Source organism: Balaenoptera musculus, chromosome 4 (assembly GCF_009873245.2).
Source record: "Balaenoptera musculus isolate JJ_BM4_2016_0621 chromosome 4, mBalMus1.pri.v3, whole genome shotgun sequence".
Lineage (NCBI taxonomy): Eukaryota > Metazoa > Chordata > Mammalia > Artiodactyla > Balaenopteridae > Balaenoptera > Balaenoptera musculus.
Window position 1 is genome coordinate 100,559,457 of NC_045788.1, and position 17,547 is coordinate 100,577,003.

Genomic DNA, 17,547 nt, shown 5'->3' on the forward strand with positions numbered 1-17,547 from the left:
TATTTTATTCTTTTTGTTGCAGTGGTAAATGGGAGTGTTTCCTTAATTTCTCTTTCAGATTTTGCATCATTAGTGTATAGGAATGCAAGAGATTTCTGTGCCTTAGTTTTGTATCCTGCAACTTCACCAAATTCATTGATTAGCTCTAGTAGTTTTCTGGTGGCATCTTTAGGATTCTCTGTGTATAGTATCATGTCATCTGCAAACAGTGACAGTTTTACTTTTCTTTTCCAATTTGTATTCCTTTTATTTCTTTTTCTTCTCTCATTGCCATGGCTAGGACTTCCAAAACTATGTTGAATAATAGCTTTGAGAGTGAACATCCTTGTCTTGTTCCTGATCTTAGAGGAAATGCTTTCAGTTTTTCACCATTGAGAATGATGTTTGCTGTGGGTTTGTCGTATATGGCCTTTATTATGTTGATGTAGGTTCCCTCTATGCCCACTTTCTGGAGAGTTTTTATCATAAATGGGTGTTGAATTTTGTCAAAAGCTTTGTCTGCATCTTTTGAGATGATCATATGGTTTTCATTCTTCAGTTTGTTAATATGGTATATCACATTGATGGATTTGCATATATTGAAGAATCCTTGCATCCCTGGGATAAATCCCACTTGGTCATGGTGTATGATCCTTTTAATGTGTTATTGGATTCTGTTTGCTAGTATTTTCTTGAGGATTTTTGCATCTATATTCATCAGTGATATTGGTCTGTAATTTTTTTTGTAATATCTTTGTCTGGTTTTGGTATCAGGGTGATGGTGGTCTCATAGAATGAGTTTGGGAGTGTTCTTTCCTTGGCAATATTTTGGAAGAGTTTGAGAAGGGTGGGTGTTAGCTCTTCTCTAAATGTTTGATAGAATTCACCTGTGAGGCCATCTGGTCCTGGACGTTTGTTTGTTGGAAGATTTTTAATCACAGTTTCAATTTCATTACTTGTGATTGGTCTGTTCATATTTTCTATTTCTTCTTGGTTCAGCCTTGGAAGGTTATACCTTTCTAAGAATTTGTCCATTTCTTCCAGGTTGTCTATTTTATTGGCATAGAGTTGCTTGTAGTAGTCTCTTAGGATGCTTTGTATTTCTGCAGTGTCTGTTGTAACTTCTCCTTTTTCATTTCTAATTTGATTGATTTCAGTCCTCTCCTTCTTTTTCTTGATGAGTCTGGTTAAAGGTTTATCAATTTTGTTTATCTTCTCAAAGAACCAGCTTTTAGTTTTATTGATCTTTGCTATTGTTTTCTTTGTTTCTATTTCATTTATTTCTGCTCTGATCTTTATGATTTCTTTCCTTCTGCTAACTTTGGGTTTTGTTTGTTCTTCTTTCTCTAGTTCCTTTAGGTGTAAGGTTAGATTGTTTATTTGAGATTTTTCTTGTTTCTTGAGGTAGGCTTGTATAGCTATAAACTTCCCTCTTAGAACTGCTTTTGCTGCATCCCATAGGTTTTGGATCGTCGTGTTTTCATTGTCATTTGTCTCTAGGTATTTTTTGATTTCCTCTTTGCTTTCTTCAGTGATCTCTTGGTTATTTAGTAACATAGTGTTTAGCATCCATGTGTTTGTCTTTTTTACGTTTTTTTCCCTGTAATTCATTTCTAATCTCATAGCCTTGTGATCAGAAAACATGCTTGATATGATTTCAATTTTCGTAAATTTACTGAGGCTTGATTTGTGACCCAAGATATGATCTATCCTGGAGAATGTTCCATGCACACTTGAGAAGAAAGTGTAATCTGCCATTTTTGAATGGAATGTCCTATAAATATCAATTAAATCTATCTGGTCTATTGTGTCATTTAAAGCTTCTGTTTCCTTATTTATTTTCATTTTGGATGATCTGTCCATTGGTGTAAGTGAGGTGTTAAAGTCTCCCACTATTATTGTGTTACTGTCGACTTCCTCTTTTACAGATGTTAGCAGTTGCCTTATGTATTGAGGTGCTCCTATGTTGGGTGCATATATATTTATATTTGTTATATCTTCTTCTTGGATTGATCCCTTGATCATTATGTAGTGTCCTTCCTTGTCTCTTGCAACATTCTTTATTTTAAAGTCTATTTTATCTGATATGAGTATTGCTACTCCAGCTTTCTTTTGATTTCCATTTGCGTGGAATATCTTTTTCCATCCCCTCACTTTCAGTCTGTATGTGTCCCTAGGTCTGAAGTAGGTCTCTTGTAGACAGCGTATATATGGGTCTTGTTTTTGTTTCCATTTAGCAAGCCTGTGTCTTTTGGTTGGAACATTTAATCCATTCATGTTTAAGGTAATTTTTGATATGTATGTTCCTATGACCATTTTCTTAATTGTTTTGGGTTTGTTTTTGTAAGTCCTTTTCTTCTCTTGTGTTTCCCACTTAGAGAAGTTCCTTTAGCATTTGTTGTAGAGCTGGTTTGGTGGTGCTGAATTCTCTTAGCTTTTGCTTGTCTGTAAAGCTTTTGATTTCTCCATCGGATCTGAATGAGATCCTTGCTGGGTAGAGTAATCTTGGTTGTAGGTTCTTCCCTTTCATCACTTTAAGTATATCATGCCACTCCCTTCTGGCTTGTAGAGCTTCTGCTGAGAAATCAGCTGTTAACCTTATGGGAGTTCCCTTGTATGTTATTTGTTGTTTTTCCCTTGCTGCTTTCAATAATTTTTCTTTGTCTTTAATTTTTGCCACTTTGATTACTATGTGTCTCGGAATGTTTCTCCTTGGGTTTATCCTGTATGGGACTCTCTGCGCTTCCTGGACTTGGGTGGCTATTTCCTTTCCCATGTTAAGGAAGTTTTCGGCTATAATCTCTTCAAATATTTTCTCAGGTCCTTTTTCTCTCTCTTCTCCTTCTGAGACCCCTATAATGCAAATATTGTTGTCTTTAATGTTGTCCCAGAGGTCTCGTAGGCTGTCTTCATTTCTTTTCATTCTTTTTTCTTTATTCTGTTCCGTGGCAGTGAATTCCACAATTCTGTCTTCCAGGTCACTTATCCGTTCTCTTGCCTCAGTTATTCTGCTATTGATTCTTTCTAGTGTATTTTTCACTTCATTTTTTTTTTATTGTTCATCTCTGTGTGTTTGTTCTTTAATTCTTCTAGGTCTTTGTCAAACATTTCTTGCATCTTCTCGATCTTTGCGTCCATTCTTTTTCCAAGGTCCTGGATCATCTTCACTGTCATTATTCTGAATTCTTTTTCTGGAAGGTTGCCTATCTCCACTTCATTTAGTTGTTTTTCTGGGGTTTAATCTTGTTCCTTCATCTGTACATAGCCCTCTGCCTTTTCATCTTGTCTATCTTTCTGTGAACATGTTTTTTTTTCCACAATACGTTTTTACGTGATGACTGCTACAGTTGGAGGGTCTCCTGCAGAGGCGGGGGGTGGCTGTGGCTCACTGCAGGGACAAGGACACTGGCAGCAGAAGTTCTGAGAAGTAATCCTTCAGAAAACATTTATTTCTTTAAAATCATTTTGTGGAACACTCTTGTGATAATTAAATGTTTTCTGTTACCTCCAGTAATGCTACTTGTCTGGAACTTACCTAGCCTGATTTTAACTTTCAAAATTTCTGTGTTCTTGGACCATAAATGTATCTTTTGTAGACATTCCATAGCAAGGTCTTGTTTTTAAGTTCTTTCTGACAATCTCTGCATTTGAGTCTAATTTATAGTTAATATAATTATTGGTAAGATTAGATTTAAACATTTTTCTTCTTATTCTGACACAGCTTTTTGTCTTTCTCCTTAGTTTCATGTATTTATTTTTTTAATCACAACATTTTTCAATATTTTATTGTAATTACATTCCCTTAATTATATTTTAGCTGTTTATTGTTTTAATGTGATAGTGTTTGCACTAGCATTGACTATGTCCCCTTAAATTATTATAGTGTACTTAGTGTTAATATTATTCTACTTCATATAAAATGTGAAAAATTTGCAATAGTATAGTTTCATTCATCTACTTCTGCCCTTTGTGGTGTCATTATCATATAATACATCTATATGCATTATAAATCTTCAAATGGTGTTACAATTTTTGTTTTAAAAGAGTTATATGTTCTTTAAAAATATGAGAAGAAAAAACAGCAGTCATGTTTACTCTAAAATTTCTCATTTTTGTTGTTCATTACTTCCTGAAGACTTGAATTTCCATCTTTTTGTCATTTTTCTTTGGGCTAAGAACATGATGTAGTATGTTTTTGCAGTATAGATCTACTGGCTATAAATTCTTTCAGTTTTATTTAACTGAAATTTTCTTTAGTTTGCCTTCATTTTTGAAGAATACATCAAGTGTATATAAAATTATGAGGTAACAGATTTCTCATGTTACAGCTTTGAAATGAATTCCTCATAAGACAGAAAAAGAAGAAACTTCCAATAATTCTTTCTAGTAAAATTTACTAGAATGAATGCATGTAATATATATGGAAACACTTACTAGTAATTTTTATATTCCTTATCTATTCCTCCTCCTTGTATCCTCTTTTGAATCCAATCCAATCAGTATTTAATCCCTATCGATTCATTTAGAAAGTTCTCTTGTTAGTCACTAATTATGTCCATATTACAAAACTGCTCATTTTTCTTGATCTCTCAGTAGAATTTGAAACATTTGTTCCTTTTTTTTTTTTAACAAAACATAACTTCATCTATAGATTCTGAAACTGTTATAGTTGTTTTCTCAGAACATCACTAACTCCTACTTTTAACACACTATTGGTGGATCTTCCTCTTCCTCCTAGTTTTAATTGTCTGTTCCTAGATCTTCTACTTAAAGTTGGAGTGACCCAGGACCTAATGTGTTTGGTCCTCTTCTCTTTTCTCTCTGGAGCAGTCTGTACTCAACCCTTAGATAATCTCAATTATTTTCCTTATTACTTTTGTTTTCATAAACTCTAGAATACAGTGCAAGAAGCAGAGTACTTTCTTGTATTAGTTTTCTATTTCTGTGTAACAAATTATCAAAGTACTTACTGGCTTAGACAACACCCATTTATTATCTCACTGTTTGTGCAGATCAGAACTCTAGGCATGGCTTAACTGAATTCTTTGCTCAGGGTCTGATAAGGCTGAAGTCAATGTATAAAGAATGATGCATTTTCATCTGGAGATTCAACTAGGGAATTTTTGACTTCCAGTCACATTCAGGTTGTTGGTAGAATTCATTTTCTCATGGTTGTAGAACTCATGGTGGCTGGGTCCTTCAAGTCCACCTGAACCCTGTTTTTCTTTTAAAGTTTTCACTTGCTTAAAGTCATGCCCATCAGGATTATCTCACTTTTCACTAACTCAGACTCAGTGGACTTAAAGACCTGAATTACATCTGCAAAATTCCTTTTCTTTTGCCATATTCTACTGGCCAGAACAGCCACATGCTCCACCCACACTCAAGGTGGCGTGGGTTATACAGGGCATAACACCGGTAAATTCTACCTACCGTGTTGTTCAATAAATGTTGAAAAGTGAATGAATAAAGATGAGGAAAAAAGCAGGTTTTTTTTTTTTTCTTAATTTCTAAAGTTGTAAGCTAAGGTAATTGATTTGAGGCTTTTCAGTAGATGCCAATTAAGTCAAATTTGTTGATAGTGGTGTAATCAACAAATATTTTTTCATAGTTTATATATTCCCCAAATTTATTTTTATCATTTTTCTTTAGAAGTCAATTTTAAAGGTAAATTCAATAATAAAAATGGACTTTATATTTACCAAAATAGTTATCATTCTTGATACTATTAATTCCTTTGTATATATCCACATTTACATCTGGTATCTTTTTCCTTTTTCTTGAAGACTTTTATTTAACATTTCTTGCTGCAGGACTGCCTTATTGACTTCTTCCAGTATTTATATGTCTGCAAAATATTTAGGTTGCTTTATTATTGAGCTATAAATGACATACAATAAATCACACTTATATTTAGTGTATAATTTGATATATTTGATATATGTACACAGCTATGAAAATACCAACACAATCAAGATAATGAACATATATATCACCCTCATTTGTAATTTATGTGATTATTTATAGAGATTTAAGTATATGATCTTGCTTTTTGTTTTTTATTGGTCCCACCATTTTTAAAAAATTTTTAACTCTTTCCCTACAGAATTTTGGATTAACTGAATAATTTTGTAATTTCATTTTATTGCCTTTGTGGGTTTATAAGCTGTACTTCTTGTTTTGTTATTTTGGTGGTTACTTTAGGGTTTATGGTATAGAGTATACCTCTTCCACTTACCAAAGTTTAACTTTAAGCAAATTAATATTTATCAAAATGAATATAGATTAAGAATGAAAAAGTATAATTGCATTTCCCTTCCAGGCCTTATGCCATTTTGCCATATATCTTATTTATACGTATACTGTGAACTCCAAAAAACATTATTATTCTGTTTGTTTTAGCAGTCAATTATATTTTAAAATACTTAAATAATAAAAAGGCTATATAATATGTATATTACATATTATATTATTTTATTAATATATATGTTATATATTACCAAAGTACTTACCATTTTTGTATCCTTCATTCTTTTGTACAAACCTGTATTTCTCTCTGGTGTACTTTGTCTATGTCTGAAGAACTTCCTTTAACATATCTTATAGTGCAGGCCTCTTATAATGCATTCTTTTCCTTTTTGTATGTTCAAATCATTTTTATTTAGTGCACATTTTTGGAAGATATTTTCTCTGGTAATGGAATTCTAGATTGACATTTTATTTTAATTTTTCTAGCAGTATGTTAAAGATTCTCTTCCTCCTGTATTTCTGAAGAGAAATGTGTCATAATTATTTTGATTCTCTGTATCTAATGGCTTTCTACTTTGACTCCTTTAAAGATTTTGTCTTTATGGCTGGTTTTGTACTATTTGAGTATATGTGTATTGGTTTATTTATTTATTTATTTACATTTATCTTGGGCTTGGGACTACCGAGCTTTTGGATCTGTGTGACTATATTTTCCACCTAATTTGGAAAATATTCAGCCATTATTATTCAGATATTTTTCTGACACCCTTTTGTCTTCTTTCTTTCAAGGATAACAGTTATATGCATATGAAGCTTCTTGATGTTGTCCCAAAGCTCAGTGATCCTTTTACATTTTTTAAATTCTTTTTTTCTCTCTCTGTGCTTCATTTTGGATTTTTTTTGTTGCTATGTGTTCATGTTCCCTAATATATTCTTCTACAATGTCTAATCTGTTTTTAAACCCACCAGTGTATTTTTCATTTCACATGTTGTAGTTTTCATCACTTAAATTTCAATTTGAGTCTTTGTTTATATTTTCCATGAATCTGTTTAAATTTGTGAGCATAGGGAATACAATTATAATAATGTGTTATCATTCTTGTCAGCTTATTCTGTCATTAGTTAGTTATACATAGTTATCATACAATATTTGCTGTATTCTCCATGTTGTCCAATATATCCTTGTAGCTTGTTTTATACCTAATAGTTTGTACCTCTTAATCCACTACCCCTATATTGTCCCTCCGCAATTCCCTCTCCCCATTGGTCACTACTAGCTTGTTCTCTGTATCTGTGGGTCTGCTTCTTTTTTGTTATATTCACTAGTTTGTTATATATTTCAGATTCCATGTATAAGTGCTGTCATACAGTATTTGTCTTTCTCTGTGTGACATATTTCACTTAGCATAATACCCTCCAAGTCCATCCATGTTGCTGTAGTATTCCACTATATATATGTATATATATATCTATCTATCTATCTCACATCTTCTTTATCCACTCATCTGTTGATGGACACTTAGGTTGCTTCCATATCTTGGCAATTGTAAATAATGCTGCTATGAACACTGGGGTGCACTTTTTGAAGTAGTGTTTTTGTTTTTTTCAGATATATACCCAAAAGTGGAATTGCTGGGTCACATGGTAGTTGTATTTTTTAATTTTTGAGAAACTTCCAAGCTGTTTTTCACAGTGACTGTACCAATTTACATTCCCACCAGCAGTCTACAAGTGTTCCCTTTTCTCCACTATCCTCACGAACATTTGTTATTTGTGTTCTTCTTTTTTTTTTTTTTTTTTGGAGTATAGTTGCTTTACAGTGTTGTGTTTCTGCTGTACAGCAAAGTGAATCAGCCACCTGTATACATATTTCCCCCCTTCCTTGGATTTCCTTCCCATTTAGGTCACCACGGAGCGTTGAGTAGAGTTCCCTGTGCTATACAGTCTGTTCTCATTAGTTATCTATTTTATACATAGTAGTGTATATATGTCATTCCCAATCTCCCAATCCAACCCACCATCCTCTTTCCTCTTGGTATCCATACGTTTGTTCTCTATGTCTGTGTTTCTATTTCAGCTTTGCAAATAAGTTCATCTATGCCATTTTTCTGGATTCCACATGTATGCATTAATATAAAATATTTGTTTTTCTCTTTCTAACTTACTTCACTCTGTATGACAGTCTCTAGATCCATCCACGTCTCTACAAATGACCCAATTTTATGGCTGAGTAATATTCCATTGTATATTTGTACCACATCTTCTTTATCCATTCCTCTATTGCTTCCATGTCCTGGCTGTTGTAAATAGTGCTGCAGTGACCATTGGGGTGCATGTATCTTTTTGAATTGTGGTTTTCTGTGGGTGTATGCCCAGGAGTGGGATTGTTGGGTCCTATGGTAGTTCTATTTTTAGTTGTTTAAGGAACCTCATACTGTTCTCCATAGTTGCTGTATCAATTTACATTCCCACCAACAGTGTAAGAGGGTTCCCTTTTCTCCACACCCTCTCCAGCATTTATTGTTTGTAGATTTTTTGAGGATTGTCATTCTAACTGGTGTGAGTTGATACCTCATTGTAGTTTTGATTTGCATTTCTCTAATAATTAGTAATGTTGAGCATCTTTTCATGTGTTTGTTGCCCATCTGTGTGTTTTCTTTGGAGAAATGTCTATTTAGGTCTTCTGCCCATTTTTTGATTGGGTTGTTTGTTTTTTTGTTATTGAGCTGCATAAGCTATTTGTATATTTTGGAGATTAATCCCTTGTCAGTTGCTTCATTTGCAAATATTTTCTCCCATTCTGAGGATTGTCTTTTCATCTTATTTATGGTTTCCTTTGCTGTGCAAAGTCTTTTAAATTTCATTAGGTCCCATTTCTTTATTTTATTTTTTTATTTTTATTACTCTAGGAGGTTGGTCAAAAAAGATATTGCTGTGATTTTTGTCAAAGAGTGTTCTGCCTATATTTTCCTCTAAGAGCTTTATAGTGTCCAGCCTTACATTTAGGTCTTTAATCTATTTTGAGTTTATTCTTGTAATGGTGTTAGGGAGTGTTCTAGTTTCATTCTTTTACATGTACCTGTCCAGTTTTCTCAGCACCACTTATTGAAGAGACTGTGTTCTTTTGATGACATCCTTTTTCCCTCTTTAGTACTCTTGAGTTGCCTTGTCCTCCTTATATTTCCAGCTCTACCTTTACAGTTCAGGAAGACAGCTGAGCTCTGCCTGGTTTGCCCTTCCAGCAAATGACCAGGAAACTCTCTTGAGGGAGTAATCTGGGGTGATAATACTGCTCATTTATTTATTTATCTTTGTTCCTTATGAATCACTGGTTTTTGTTGCCTGATGTTCCATACTATGAGAACCAGGTTTTTATGTATTTTGTCAGGGTTTTGTTTGTTTTTTTCATGCAGGAGGGTAAATCTGATCACTCTCATCTCTTTTTATCCATAAATGGAAATTCCCTTATGGTATCCTTAACCAGTTACCTTTATTCAATTTTCACATGCTATTTATGTTCTCTTTCTATGATATATTATGCATGAGAATTCCAAAACTAATTGCCTGTATTTGAATTTTAATCTTTGCCACTACCTGTCTGTCACCTTCACATGATGTCTATTATTAGGCACTGTGCTACCCACTAAATTCTTCAACTTATATATGTCAACTATACTAATATTTGACTGGTATATTCGCCCCCAAAACCTTAATCTTTGCATGACAATAAAGCTAGATTCCAATAAGTGTTATTCATCACACTCTTTAGTACATTCTATATCTTCTTTTTGGTCTCCTGATAACAACTACTACTTGAAATGTTCAGTGAAATCAATAGGTATCAATAGGTTCCAGCTAGCAATGGAATAGATTAGAATAGCAACAATTTAGTAAACTAGCTTACCAAACACTGAAAGCATATTAAGGTGTCATCGTACATTTGAGAATAAAGGGAGATACTCACTTTCTATGGCTTTCACACTAGCCGTCTTTCTGCTCTAGGATGCAGAATCATGATGATCTTGTTGTTGATGCTTTCAGTAAGCTAATAGTAGAGAACTTCAAACCTAGGGCAGGAGAGGAACTGATAGGAGGTGGGAGGAGGTGGCCATGCCCAGTATCAGAGACTCTCTTGGTTAGTAATAGGATTTTTAAGTGCATATATCTATCCAGTCTGCCTCATTGCTAATAAATCCAAAAAAAAAAAGGAATCAAATTAGAATGTTTGGAAAATCACACTTATGTGCAAATATAACTCCAGGAGTAACAATTAGAAATGCCTAAGTAAAGTAAGGTAAATGTTAGGGATAATACACTATCAGGAGCCATCAAGAGCCTGGTCATGAATGATTTCATTGCCAATCCTGGCTAATTCCTACTAATACTCATATCATTACAAGGTGGTGGTTTGGGTTTTTCTTCATTCTAATGTTTCTACTTTAATAAGATGTGAATCTATTTCATCAGTTCAGGACCTCAGAAACACGTTAAATATTTTAGAAGATATAACATAAATTTATGATTAAATAATATGAATCATTTGAAACATATTTTAAAACATATTTGTGACTTTTAACAGATAATGATTTATTTTAAACCACCACCAACTCCCTAATAAGGAATGTAGCATATATTCTACCTATTAATTATTAGAAACAACATGCTATTCCTGCTTCTGGTCACCCTAATCTGTTTGGTCACTTTGCTTGGACTAATGCATAGTATCACCTAAAGTATTACAAAAATGATACACGTTATTTGATAACAGAAATCACTAGAAGAAAGGTACATGCAAGAAACCTACTGCACTACTCAAATGTAGTTTAAATTACTGTGTTATTGTGTTTCTACTGCTATTATCTTATTGATGTTAATTTATAAAATATCATTTACTTCTAGAATTTTGTATTTCCATAGCAAGTAAAGATTTGTTATCTGCTTCATCCTCTAGTTGTTGCAATACTCCCTGACCTTTTGGCTCACTAATCTGAGCTCACAATTATTATATTTCTTTATATATTTTTTCAAGATTTTATGTTTTCTCTGATCATCTTGTTTCAGATCCTATCTTCTTCAACCTCTTCCCACTCTACCCTAATCCATTAAGGAGGTCATTATTTCTCAGCCACATAATATGAGTCCCATTATTTTCATGGTCCTATTTCTTGGACGTCCTAGTCTTGGCTACAAATATGGGGAGATATACTACACACTATGGTCTCCTAACAGATTGGCCTTTTATCTATCTATCTTCTTGGACTCATTTCTTAATACGCTATGTGTTCTCTTTTGCTCTCAGTCCCCAATAATCTCTCTGGCTTCCACCATGAAAGTATGATTACATTTGCATTGTGGATTTCTATGGAAAACTAATGGCTTTTAGGGCCGTGGCTTTAATCAGGGTGTAACAGAGATCAAACACATACATATTACTGACAAAATAGCAGAGTTTGAAAACATGGTCTAATATTTTGGAGAAATTAACCATTTGAAGCCTCAGTTCATTCATCTAGAAAATGAATAATCTGGAGTACTTTAATACTTGTGGTTGAATTACATCACTTAAAAAGATATGTTGAAGTCATAACCCCCAATACCTCAGAAAGTGACCTCATTTGTAAACAGGGTCATTACAGATGCAATTAGTTAAGATGAGGTCATACTGGAGTAGTGTGAATCCCTAATCCCACATGACTGGTGTCCTAAGAAAAAGAGGAAAACGTTGTGTGAAGACAGGCACGCAGGGAAAATGCCATGTCTCTATGAAAGCAGAGATGGAAATGCTGCAGCTGTAAGCCAAGTAGCATCAAGAATTGCTGGCAAACTACCAGAAGCTAGGAAGATGCAAGGAGGACTCCCCCTTACATTTTTAGGTGAAATGACCATACTGACACCGTGATTTTGCACTTCTTGCTTCCAGAACTTTGAGACAATAATTTTCTATTTTTTCAAGGCACCCAGTTTGTGCTAACTTGTTACAGCATTTCTAGAAAACTAAGATATTATCCTGTGGTGCTGTCGTCATGTTTACATTAAATAATATATGATAGGCATCTAGCACAGAGTCTGTCTTATAGAAGTGCTCTATAAATATTAGATGTTATCACTATTATTCCTAATATTTGCCCTTGCAAATATCAAACTCCTTTTTTTCCGTATCTCCTTTTTATTTCAGCTATGAAAACTACTGTTTCTTTCATAAGTGTGCTGCAAGAGACAAGATAGTCATACTCAGTATACAAAAGTTTGAGTCACGTTTTAACTGCTTCTATTCCATCATAAATTTTTGATATACTTAAATGTTTCCCACCAAAATAAGAGTGGAATGCAGCTATATTTCATATTAATTTATATTAAGAATTTCTAATTTATCTTACAAAACCCATTTTGGATTTTATCTACGGGCATGTTGTAGGGAAATGCTGGAGTAAGGTGGAAGGCATAGACCTTTTTCTAATAAAATTTATTGGCACTACTATGGGATTTGCTGGTCTGTTTGTTTCCCTAATAGCTGCTGTACTCCACTGTTTTTATCTTTGCCAGCCATTCCCTCAGATGATCTTTTGCTGAGCAGCCAACACTGGTGCCCAGCAGAAGGAGAAAAAAAGCAAACTGCCAGGTGAGAGCTTGTGTAGAAATCTAGAGGATCAAAGAGATGCAACTAGCAAACTCTGGATCTGACAATGGAAACTTAACAGAATTCTTTCAATAAATGTAAAAATTTCAAGTCATTACTAGAAAGAAGAACAGGTATTTTCTCACTCCTAAGGATATATCTGCAATAGCGGTCTTGGAAATGGTTAAGATAAAAGAAATAATTTGAAAGTGTTACTTAATTCAGGTTAGGATATAATGAAACAATTCTCCTAGGGTCAAAATTACTCCATGGGAGTGTGTTAAACTCACTGGGATGCTGCATTAACCACCGTGCTAAAGTGCCATCCCAGATCAGCAGAGTCCCTCTCTCTCCAGTAGGAAATCATACCCTAGGAGGGTTTGACTGATTATATGTAGACATATAATATTTAAAGAAAAATGATCCTCAAAGCTTAATTTCTCATGATATGTACACGTAGAATTTGTCATATGTACAAATGTCAATTTTATCTTTCATAATATTCTTATTGTTTATGGCTTTAGAATGACAAAATAATTTATCAGAAATCAAGTCAATTTGGCAAAGAAATACATTCTTTGAAACTTTTATTAAGTCAGTCATACAAAAATAATTTGAAGGAATAATAAGCTCATGATTGCAAGCAAGTATGGTCTGTTGAATTTATCCCACATTACTGTTAATAGTTGTATATACTCACTAGAGAGAAAACCAACACAACAAAAACAACAACAATACAACTAAAAATATTTGGTACATGATAAACTTGAAAATACCGTGTAGTCTACTGAGAGCAAGTAACCATTCTAACCACCAAATCATCCACAGATGGAGTTTTAAAATAAAAGACAGCCTTGTAAACAAACTAAGGTTTTGTCCCTTTATCAATAAAATGCATATGTCTGAAGCACTGTCAAGTGCTTATTTCAGTACATTGTACCCAGTTCATTAGCAATTTTTAAATTTTGAATAAATATATTTTGTAACTTATTATTAGTAACTAGAAGTAAAACAGACAATAAAAAATGCAACAGATCCAGGACTAGCGCTATATGAAGAGCTTGCTATATTTCAATGAAAATGTTGACATAACTTTTATAGCACAGATGTGATAGGAAAGCTGATTCCAGAGTGTTTAGAACCATTCTGTCAATTTGTTTGCCACAACATGATTCAGGCCCTTCTTTACAGACAAACTTATTAGACCGTAGATTAGGAAAACTTTGTACTTCTCACTCAGATATTACCTATATTCATTTAAGAGCTCACTCATTCATCTGTTTAGGTAATTGATTATCAAATAACCCTAGAATGTTAAATTTTAAAAACAAACAGGTCTGGAATGTTATTGTATCTGTTGTGTATTTTTAATGGCAGATGAGCCTTTTTTATAAAATACGTGCTATATGCATGATTATCCCTCAATTCATACATGTACCTCTAACGGCATTGAATAATTATTCATAATATATAATAGAGACATTATAATCATTATACAAAGTAGAGGTAGTCTCTTTAACCACAAATTTATCTAGAAATAAATTTATCATGTTATGATCTTCAATTGTTTCAGCTGGAAAACATATTTGTACTAGCATTAAAAAGGAAAATGTGTTTTCTTTTCCTCTGAGTTGCAGTTTGACGTGTATGTGTAAAGAACACGTGTCATCATCATCATCATTTTACTACCATTATTACTCTAATTTCCATTTTGTTACATTAGACTTCACAATTTTGTCTATAAATTCTAAAAACACAAAGTGCTGTGTTGGAGAAAACTCAAAGCAGTTCATAAGAGCTGGATTAAATTTTCAGAATTTTGTGAGTTGTTGGAATCCACACCAGTAGCTTGAAATCTGCCGTATTAGGATTATTTACATCACAGAAACAGGCAAACAATGCAAATCAGAGATTTTTTTCTCCTATTAGGAGAGCTAGTTTTTCAATATTTACCGAAAAATCACTACAAACACACATGTAAAATAAATCTTTATACTCTTTTACTATGGCCTCCCCAAAATGTACTATGCCCTCATTCTTGAAACCTGTGAATATTTTACATTACATGACAGAAGGGGCTTTATGGTTGTAATTAATGTTACGCACCTTAAAATAGTGACTTTATCTTGGATTATCCAGATAGACACAATCTAATCCCCTGAGCCCTTTAAATCAGAGAACTTTCTCAGGCTAGGGGCATGGGAAATTATACAAAGGGAGGTTTCAGAGAGACTTAGAGTGTGAGAAGGACTTGACCCACCATTGCTGGTTTTGAGATGAATAGGGCCATAGGCCAGGTAATATGGGAGGTCTGCAGAAGGTGACCATGATCCCCGGCCAGAAAGGGAACATCAGTCCTACCACTGCATGGAACTGAATTCTGTCAAAAACTTGAATGGACTTGGAAGTGCATTCTCTCCCAGAGCCTTCTGTAAAGAGCCATGGCAACTGGTACGTTGATTTCAGCCTTGAGACCCAGTGCAGAGAAACCAGCTAAGTTCCATGAACTTCTACCCTACATTATTGTGAGATAATAAATTTGTCATTTTAAAACTATTCAGTTTGTGGCATTTTGCCATGGCAGGAATAGAAAATTAATACTTACATATACACTTTGTGATCTAATCAAATTCAAATATTTATTTTAAAAATATAAAAATTTGAATAATCTGTGTATCATCTTTGCTCATGGCCCATGACTGTTCTTCATAGTTTTTCCACGGTAGTATTCATGGTCCTAAGCAAGTATCCGATATAGTTTTGACAACCTTATAAAATGTGCTTTGTTATTTGAAAAAACATTATTTAGGTAAAAATAATTTTCTTCAGAGAAAAATGTTTCAATTAATGAAGGTACTACAAATATGATTACCTGTGTTTCTAAACTTTGTGTTTCTTAACCATTATTTAAATGACTAAATTCTGTTTTAAAAGCTCTGTTAACAGTGTTTCCAGAATTATCTCCAAGCATAATTATTACCTACTGAGTATCAGTTAAAGCAGGTCTTTAGAATTGTCTTCCTATGGAGGATCTCTGGGTCTATACAGAGATAACCTAATGTTAAGATATTAAAAATCATTATGAAAATGTGTTCATAAAGTGCATGCTAGATTAATATAAATAAGTATGGCGCAAGTTTTTATAGCTAAGACTTGGAAACAATTCATAACAAATTACAGAACAGAGACTTTAGAAGGATGATGTATTTTAATTAAATGATGATATAAAAATCTAAATTAATTTAGATTTCTAAATTCTTACAAGATAATGCAAAAGGAGTTATTTTTAGGACCCTTTGAAATTAGAACATAATTGCAATAATTACATGTCTTACAAATATAAAAATATTTAAATGCATTTAGTACCTTAGTACCCTGTCTTACATGAATGATGTATGCAACTGGCCTGTTTACTCTGCTAAGGGGAAATATTCATAAAACTAGAGGAATTTGTTAAATAAATAATTTGGAATGACGTAAACAAATCATTTAAACAATGGAATTTTTAAAAAAAATTTCACAGATACTCCCAGCTTTGGTAATTTTTTACTTTATAAATAAAAAATACATAAAATATAGATTGAATTAAATGTTCAGAAAATAAGAGGACTTATTACATCTCCTAAGTTTAGTGAGAATCTTCTCCCATTAACTAAAGAAATGAAATTTTATTTATTTGTGGGTGAGTGGGGCAGAAATAAATTGGACAGTAAAACCATTTTGCATATTAATGCTTCATATACTTGTATTTTCTACATTAAAAATAAATTTATGTCTATATAATAGACCTTTATATATTATACAGAATTTGTATATATATATATTTACATGATTTATATTATATGTGTATACACTCATACACACAAAAAAATAGGGTTTAATGGTTTCTTATGGGTGATAAAAGTATCATTTATTTTGTATTGATTCTAGACATTTTATTTCAAATACTTGTGATTTCAATTAACAGGTTGGTTCTTTTTAAATTAAGGATTATTTTGAATAGTAATCCTTAAATTGCAAGAACAAATCACTACAACCCACAAAACTTGATGAAATAAGAAGTATCTTTTTTAGAATTGTGTAACATTTAATAATTATCCATCCATTAAATGAAATTATGTCAATGCCTAACTTGTATCATTTCTAAATCTTGAGTTTCTGTGTACTTCTAATACAGCATTAGGTTTCAGATTTGAGCAACACATTATTATTAGAAAGGAAGGTATTTGAACTTATTTGAATCATCTTTAAAATCTTATTTTGAAACACTTCATAGATTGTTAAAGGCATGCTTTAAACATGTTCATAAGCAATAGTCCCCCTAGCCCTCTTCTTCCGTGACAAGACCAAAGAACCTGCATGATGCTAATCCAGAAGGACATTCACAGCTCATGAAAGAATCATCACTGCTAATCAAATCAGAGAGAAAAACCCACCACTCTGCACCACTGGAGACATTTCATGTACTGAATATTTCATAAGAAGGGGGCTCTAGCTGAAGCGGAAATTCTCAACAGCTTCAGGTTGCGTGCAAATATTTACTTAAACATTATAGCACAGTCCAATTGGTGTGCAGCAACAACACCAGTGAGCCTGGAGTGATCCTTATAAATTATGATAATTACATGTGACATGATTCTTGCTAGGTCACAGCAGCTTGCCTTGGTCTCTCTTGCTTTGCCAGCAATTCCCCTACTTGCATA